Source organism: Lepisosteus oculatus, chromosome 10 (genome assembly GCF_040954835.1).
Source record: "Lepisosteus oculatus isolate fLepOcu1 chromosome 10, fLepOcu1.hap2, whole genome shotgun sequence".
Taxonomy (NCBI): domain Eukaryota; kingdom Metazoa; phylum Chordata; class Actinopteri; order Semionotiformes; family Lepisosteidae; genus Lepisosteus; species Lepisosteus oculatus.
In genome coordinates, this window is record NC_090705.1 from 18,595,603 (window position 1) to 18,603,746 (window position 8,144).

The window sequence follows — 8,144 nt, forward strand, 5'->3', positions numbered from 1 at the left end:
TAAATCATATCAGTCTCCATTGCGCTGGAAAGCTGTTAGTATTTCACCGAGACTATTATATAATTATTATGCTGTATGCTTTTAATTGCTTAATCAATTAAATATTCTTGGAGTCTCCTTAGAAAAAAATAGTATTCGTCGTAATACTGCGAAAATAGGCTGTAAATGCATGGGTCTTAATGTAATAAAGTTGTTTTGTGAATACAAAGCTCAGAGATGTTATACCCTAGCAAAGCCTATTGCGTAAGTCATTACATTGCCGTACTTTTTTGTTAAAAGAATCTTTGAATTTAAAACTAATCCTTTAAACACGTTAACCTTTTTTATTTTATAATACCTCAGATATCTTCCATTATTAAACGAGTTCTTCTTTATTTTTATTAAAGGTCCCTTTTTACTTCAAATACATTCATTCTTGGAACTACAAAGAAGTTATGTTTTTTCTTTAAAATCATATCTTCGTCTGTTTTGTGCATAACTTGGACATTTTACTATTAAAATCGATGCATGCTTTAATGGTAATAATTATGAGGCTATACAGATGATTAACAATGTTTTACTGTATGTCTTTGTCATTGCCTAATATCAGTAAACTGTACTGTACATACGGTCAACCAGAAACTCTTTATTCACATGTGTGAATATAGTATATTTAAAAACAGAGAAGCCAGACAAAAGTGAGCAACTACGAAGACGGTATATCCCTATATAAATATCTATGACAGTAAATGTGAAGTGGACGTTGTAATAACATTAACAAGAAACCAAATTTTGGATTTAGAAGTGGCATCGGACATGAGTACGCAGTATGAGTTCTGTGTTCCGCACCTGGATCCGACAGAATCCTGCACGATCTATTACCGTAAACCAACGCTTATTCAAAGTTGTATATACTGGCCGACTACGTAAAGCATGGAGCAATTAAAACTGGTACTCAGGAATTAGACCGATTATTTGCTAAATTAAACACTTACAACCCTTTTCCTAAAGTATTAAACTGTTAACACATTACTGAGACATCGACAGTACACTGTACTCTGCTGGATTGTTGTCCTGCTTGAGGTCAACTGCGCGCAAGAGTTGCACATACTGTATTCGGAGTTTTAACAGTATCTCTGACGATGGACCACAGCTGCTTCTTTTAGCGATGTTGCAGGTCATGGAGTGCTTAAGGCAAAGACATTTGCATATTTGAGCATCATTCAGAATTGAACACAGTAATATGAATAAAAACATCAATTTGTAATTTTTTAAAAACATTTTGGTAATTTAGGTTAACGAGAACATTGTGATTTAATCTGCTCCAAGAGTTAAAGCAGTCACTACTTGATTTACACTGTGAAATATGTTCATGAAACCATAATACCAGCACCACGTGTTCATTCCCGTGGCATTTTTTGTTATTGTTAGTCACAGTTTTCAAATAATTCACATGTGTGGCGGATTGAATACAGAAATGTTAGCATGCTACACTATACTTTGTATCCCAGAGCAGCCATTTCCTTGCCATTATATGTCCAGTTCATCGTCATTCCATTATATTTGATTCTTGTTTTGGCTGTCTTTTGTTCTGGCACTGTTTAAAGCCCTTCTCTTATATGCCAGCCCGTCAAGGCTGAAGCAGGATGCGGGCAGAGTGGAGTAGGAGCATGATGAGTAATGTGTCAGAGTGTGACAGGCAGTCAGCTGGAATAAGAAAGCAGCTAGCAGAAACAGCAGTATTGTGTCACGTATGCCAGAGCCTAGCAGGAGGAGAAAATCACTTTAATGTGACAATTAATTAAAATGACGACAGAGAAAATATGCAGCAAGCAAAGAAACACACACTTCCTGGAGATGAAGTGCATAAGATAATTTGGGAGTTTAATGTTTTTGGGTCTAATCCAAAATTTAAGATATACAAGACCCCAGGCAATCAATGGGCACAAGGCAGGATACAGTACACCCTGGATGGGACACCACAGACACAAACACAGACACATACTCAGACCAGGGCCTATTTTCGCAGAAGCCAATTGAACTATCAGTATGTATTCGGACTCTGAGGAAACCCACGTGAACACGGGAAGAACATACACACTCCATGCAGATAGCACTCCAGGTCCAAGGCTGCAGCACTGCAGCACAGCAGTGCTAACCTCTGCACAACTATGCCTCCCAATGACTTTTGTTAAAGTAACTTTTGTGTTACTTACAGTATGAAATGTTACCAGATGTTAAAGTAACTTATGTGTTATTTACCAAATGTTATGAAATGTTTTTGTACTCATGGCCACTCAGAATTATGTACTGAAGTACAGATTGCTATACTGTATGTACTGTATATCTATTATATTACATAATTTGCAGAAAACCTATGGTATTTATTTACCAGCAATTCTGATATATCTGTTATCTCAAAATAACAATATGTAAAACCTGTGAAACACATAATTGTAATTCTTGCTGATCCTAGACTTTATTACTAACCACCACTCGTGGCTGTGACTCACAATTAGTTGAGGGCTGTTAAAGATCAGTGGGCATAATCAGAGGACTAGAATCTCTTAAACAGAAAGCAAATGAAGGCTTGAGAATATGGTTTTACAACTACAAGATTTTAGATTTTATTATAGTGGCAAATATAAGAATGTTTGATGCTGTAGGATATGGTTCTGTGGCTGAAACGTAGTATTTTTATGATCAATTTATGTTAAAAATGAGAACAAAAAACAGGCTTTTGATAAAAGAGGTGCAGTACATTGTGGCTTAATATGTGATTTACAGTACATCACAAACATTAAATACTATGTTTATCAGTATATGGTACTAAAGTCTATTTTAATGCAAACATCCTTCCACATTAGGTTTGCTAAATGCTTTTTTTTAAATAAACAATAAAATAAAATATTAATATGAATGTGGCTTTTTGTGTATTTCCTAGGATACATACAGTATGATAGCAGAAAGCAACAACTTGATTCACTGACCTTACTCTTTTTAAAACTCCATGCTAACGTATGTAAGTGCATGATACACATGTAAGTCAAGTACTAGAATGTACAGTCATTAACACTGAATTATAGACAAGCACTGATTCCTCACCACACTAACAGTCAACTACGCACTTAGTTGCTAAACACAAAACTTGCCGTCACTTCTGACATTTCATAATGTCTAATCTATAAAAAAACAACCATGGCAACTCATTTACTATAAAAAAGTGACTTGAAGTCATTCTTATGATAATGTCAGGCAACAGACTGGTGAGTGAGGGTGAGAGGAATGGAGTGGACCTTTTGACTAAACATTTCCAATTGCTGTGCAACAATACGTTTGTGGCAGCGACACCAGACAGAAATTTGGTCAATATGTCAAACAGTCAGTGGTGCTAGAAGTGTCACAGGTAAGCAGAAGGGCAGCAATCAGAAATGCACTCACAGCTGAAGACGATCCCTGTCCAAAAACACTGAGCACCAAAGGACAATCCTGTCCAGGGAAGCAGATGTATTGGCACAAGATTAATATAAACCAGGGTCAAGTGCAGTAGTTGAAATATAGGTTTTGTAAGGCAGCATGATAAATGTGTACCTGTGGCAGCTGCAGTACTTCAGAAGCTATAGAAACATGAAATGATGGCAACTTTGCTGAAACAGTTTGCCATTTTGACAACATTATTCAATATTTTACTTACAGAGGGGCAGCTAATCAGCATAATGAGAAATTTACTTCTAAAATGCTTTAAGTAATTATGTGTATTTATACAGAGATTTCCAGCCTCTCTCTCTTTCCTAGTGTTAATCCCGCATCAGCAGGGTCCGCTTGTCGGCACACCAGTCTCCATTTAGTGGTTTGAACCAAATCTTTGAGGTGACTTTGCCATTAACTGCGACCGAGAAATACTCCAACCTGCGCCTCGTTCCGCCTGCTGTCGGAGTGGGAGAGGGGGCAGGAGAACAAAGTAATGTAGACAATTCATAGAAGGGGATTATTAGGAGGCAAGGGAAATTTGGCCAGGAAGCTGGGGTTAGACCCTTACTCTTTACGAGAAACACCCTGGGATTTTTAATGACCACAGAGAGTCAGGACCTCGGTTTTAAGTCTCATCCGAAGGACGGCGCTTATTTACAGTATAGTGTCACAGAGATTTCTAGCCTAAAGGATCATAAATAGCTAACTGATCCAATCCAGCACTGAAGTGCAACAGTCATTCGGCATCAGCAGCCCGCTACACAGCAAATTAGTTGGAGAATTTTGAATTTGTTTTTAAATTGGATGAAGGAGGAACTTTGGAGAGCTCAGAATGTACAAGTGTAGAGTGGATATTACCCAGGTCATGTGGATTAACATCACTGCTGTTGCAGGAATAGCTTTTGGGGCTTTAATGGTTGAGTAGGAAACTCTGGGTAATGTCTCATCCAAAAGATACCCACAGGACAGTACTAAAGATACTGTTTTGGAAATTCAGATTCAAAGAGAACAGCACCACCTACTGGTCCACCAACAGCCTTGGTAAAAAGAAAAGCACAAACATGACAAAATAGAGAAGATACAGAAATTCTTGCAATTTAGAATTCTGTTTTCACAGAGCTGTAGCATTTAAATTACTTTTTAGAACAAAGAAAAACAACCTAAAAGTCTTATCACCAATGTTGAAGTGCTGCTTTTACATACTGTACACCACTGATTAGATGGTCTAATCCAAAACCACTGATCAGACTTGTGTTCTTTCCTATTTGTAAAATCTTTTCTCTATCCCTCTCTGTTTCCACAGTCAGAATACCATCACCATTTTGCTATTGAGCATAATCGGTGGAATCATAAATTGACAGGCTGGCAGGGGCAAAGAGCCTAAAATAATCTCCCTATCTAGAGCATAGGTTTTGTAATGTGTAATGTACATTACTAGCCCATCTCAATTATCTTCAGTTTCAAGAGGATGGGCACGACAGAGGCACTTTGTGTATGCCAGCTAGCATCCTGTGGAAAATCAATAATGAGCGACTTTTCTGCACGAAATCTTCAAAGGATGAGTGGCTCAATGAACTTCCTTAATATTTGTTCAGTGGAGATAACCTGAACGGATTGTCTTTTTACATGCCCACCTGAAATAGCATGTTGACTTAATAGTTCTAAATGAACACTCAGTTCTAACACAGAGCCGTCACTAAGGGTGAACACTTGAAAACACAACCTCTCCTTGAAGGTCTTCTATGGACAGAAAGACCATCCTAGGATACTGAGATGCTAAGATAGGCTCCTATGTAGGCCGCAATTCAGGATCACAGACTGGTCAGTATGCCACCTGATTGCAATCTGGCCATCACATTTTTAGGTTGTCTGAAGAAACTGGAGAAACTAGTGAAAAATTCAAATGTATTTATCTGTTGTATCTATTGACAAGAATTACAGCCCCAGATAGACAACTGAGCTTTCGTTGCTCAAGTGCCCCTTAAATTATAGTGTAAATCACATATTGGGCACTCATAAAGCAGCATTTGTCATAAAACAATACTCTATATTTTATCTTGCGTGCAACTGCTATCTTGCATTTAGAGTTCTCAGTCTTTAAAAATGAAATGATGTATATAAAGCCTTAAATCTAAGATTTATTGTCCACATATAATCCAGCAGGCCTGCTCATCTGGATGATTTATAGGAAAGGACTAAAGGAAATGACAGCTAGCAATGGGAAAGTTGAGAAAGGGTTGAATAAAACTAACATTAACATTTAGTGAATTCTTGTGTGTACAAAACCCAAGATCACCAAGAAACTGAAGCTTACTTGTCTTTTAAAGAATATAGAAGTATACAGTAGATCTGCATGTTTCTCCAGCTACAGCTCCAGATGAACAGAGCTCTTGCTGATTCAATATCAGTTAAAAGTGTCAGATGAGTGTATGGAATGCCAGTAGGGGCAGAGCACATGAGAAAGAGAGGTCATTCATCCCATCTTGTTTGTGTGATATTTAGGAACTAATTGATTCAAGGATCTCATCCAGCTGTTTGTTGTAAAAAGCTGGAGTATTAGCTTCAACAGTAGGACTGGGTAGCTTGTTCCATTGTTCCATGCTGCCACAACCCTTTGGAAAAATAAATGTTTCCTGTGATGCACTTACAGTACAGTAGTTTCCACTTATATCCTCAGTTTCATCATGATGACTTGCAAAGGTTAATACAAAAGCAAATTTAAAACTTTAAAAGTACCTTTAATTTGAAAACTCTAGTACATTTCAAATCCGCAATGGTGGGATGATGGTAAATGATTCCATACAACTGACGATAATTTTAACCTGATATTTTCAGATAGAAATGTTCCTCCTAATATACTGTATATGACTGTTCAGACTAGAATATTCAGTGCAGATTTTTTTTTCAGTATTTCTAAGCATCTGTTATATGACCCAGTGGCACACAATTACCTTTCAAATTGGCACATACTTATCTCTTGACCCCACAACGCCCTGGTTCACACTTGGAAGAAATACCAAATGTTGTGCTAATATCAGCGGTATGCTCACTGCAGCCTTTCTCAGCAGGGAGGCTGAATGGAGCTTTATAGTGGCAGTGCGACTCAAAAACATGGGGAGCACGCAAAAAATAAAAGGTCTAAAAGCTGAGGATGAGAAAAATGTGGAAAAGCTTTCTTTCTGGTTCACTTAGTTGGTTCACTTATCCTGCATATGGATGAAAATCTCAATACCAGCTCATCTGCTGTTTTGTCAAAGGTCCCCACTGCAGTTCCTGCTGATGTCCTGGCGTCTTATTTTCACTTATTCTCTGGGTGAATGCCCAGCTTCAGCTCACTGTCTTCTCTATTTTCCACATGCCCTTTGACACAGCCTCGTGACCCTGGCCAAAGTGTACTTGAGATTTGAATGAGCAGCTACACAAATAGGAATATTTAAACCAACAAAAATAAAAATAAATTCAAATGTGTCCTGTAATATAATAAAAAAATATGTATTGAAAACTATTCTTAAGCTGACCATTTGCAGGGATAGAAGCTGTTTGAGGTGTTGGCACGTGTAGTTCTCAAGGGCTGAGTCAGAACAGGGACTTGTGACAGTGTGTAATTTACTCAGTGGTGTCTTCATGCAAGTAAAACAAGCATTCCTTTTTAATTACATGGTAAGGGGTAATGGATCACAGTGGATCAGGTTTTACATTGTCAGCTGCAATCCTCACTCCCAATCCCTGAGGGCCATAGGATCTTCTGTTTTCATCCCCTTGGAGCCTTGAATTTGTTGGTTGAATTAATTCTACAAATTTCTGAACTAGCTCATTTTTTCCTAATCTAATACAGGTCGTGACTTACATCAGCCTGTAAAATCTGCTGGACTTTGTCTTTCTCAGATAACAAGTCAAATAATTAATCATTGGAAGCTGGAACAATAATTAAGTAAACATGCTTCTCTCAAAGTGCCTTTCAAGAAAACATGTGTTATCATATCTAGTTTTTGGTTTCAGTCTCTGTCCAGTATTACCTACTTTTATGGTTCTCAGAAATTCCCACATCTGTCCTGATAGGCTTCCAGGTATCTTTTTACCTTGGTTTTCTCAATGCATGCCTGCTGTGAACAGGAATGTCCTCACACAAGATACTGATGCACAGCTGACTGGCTGCAGCTGCAGAGAAAATGGCAATGGGTGAGATGATCCCACAGATGTTCTGTGGGGCTCAGCCCAGATGAGAAAACAGGTCATGCTGAGATACTAGTGCTTTCCTGGGATGACGCTATTGTCATGCAGGATCTGAATGGCCTAACAGTATTCTGGTGGAAAAAGTGACCATTCCAGTTTGGCTTGTGGGGACAGAAAGATATTGACTCAATAACGTTTCAATGTACTTTGTCAATATATCCCAAAACAGTAAGGTAGCCCTCCGTATGAAACCAGAGGCTTTCACCCTCAAAAAGCTGGCTTTCTGGTTTATCTATAATAGTCTTCTAATTGTTGAAGCTGAATATTACTGTCTCTGGGGATCTTCTCTCATTAACCACATGACTTGAGCTCACTACTTTGTCATCCCATATAACAATACTGCTCAATCACAAACATACCTGCTCATTTAAAATTTAGATAACATTCCTATTTAGGTAACCGGTGAACTGTCAATATAAAACAGATTGTTGCTTTCTCATTATGCTTTGCATTTTAAATTA